The following is a 1240-nucleotide window of genomic DNA, read 5'->3' on the forward strand; positions in this document are numbered from 1 at the left end:
AGGGAAGAAACAGGCATACGACAGCGCCAGAGGGAAGAAACAGGCATACGACAGCGCCAGAGGGAAGAAACGAGCGCACGACAGCGCCAAAGGGAAGAAACGAGCGCACGACAGCGCCAAAGGGAAGGAACGAGCGCACGACAGCGCCAAAGGAAAGGAACGAGCGCACGACAGCGCCAAATGGAAGGAACGAGCGTACTTAACGCCAAAGGGAAGGAACGGGCGTACTTAACGCCAAAGGGAAGGAACGGGCGTACTTAACGCCAAAGGGAAGGAACGGGCGTACTTACACGCCGGGGAACCGAGAACAGAGGGCGTCCCAACACGCCGGGGAACCGAGAACAAAGGGCGTCCTAACTCGCCGGGGAACCGAAAACAGAGGGCGTCCTAACACGCCGGGGAACCGAAAACAGAGGGCGTCCTAACACGCCGGGGAACCGAAAACAGAGGGCGTCCTAACACGCCGGGGAACCGAAAACAGAGGGCGTCCTAACACGCCGGGAAACCGAAAACAGAGGGCGTCCTAACACGCCGGGGAACCGAAAACAGAGGGCGTCCTAACACGCCGGGGAACCGAAAACAGAGGGCGTCCTAACACGCCGGGGAACCGAAAACAGAGGGCGTCCTAATACGCCGGGGAATCGAGAACAGAGCGCGTCTAAGCACGTCGGGAACACTAAATCTAAACGCTAGAAATCTAAACACCAGGGAACCAGGAACAAAGGGCATCCTAATACGCCAGGAGACAAAGGGCGTTATAACACGCCGAGGATCCAAGGGGTCAAAATTTAAGAAGGCCGAGGAACAAGAAGGACAAAAAACTTAACTAAGCCAAACCGAAGGAGCGTGAAACAGCTCATTATCAGGGGTCAGAAACCTAAGCAAGCGCTAGGAACTAAGGAGCGCTGGGAGAGCGCAGGACAAAATAAAGAATTTAAACTAAGAATTAGAAAATAAAGGCAAGACTAGAACAGGGATAGCACCACAAAAGAAAAAACTAAAGCTACCCCTGAATCAAGACAAAAACACTAAGCAGAAAACTAAAACGATACCAGAAAATAAAAACAAAACAGAGAAACTAGGACCCGAACTGGTAAACTAATGTAAAACTAGATAGCTAATGTAACACAAAACTGAAGCTGAAAAACTAAGGTAAAAAACAATACTTAAGCAAAATTATGAGACTAAAGCTAAACTAGAAATTAAGGCAAAACAAGAAAACTAGAACATGAATAAGTAA

The sequence above is a fragment of the Fundulus heteroclitus genome, chromosome 13 (assembly GCF_011125445.2).
Source record: "Fundulus heteroclitus isolate FHET01 chromosome 13, MU-UCD_Fhet_4.1, whole genome shotgun sequence".
NCBI classification, from domain to species: Eukaryota; Metazoa; Chordata; class Actinopteri; order Cyprinodontiformes; family Fundulidae; genus Fundulus; species Fundulus heteroclitus.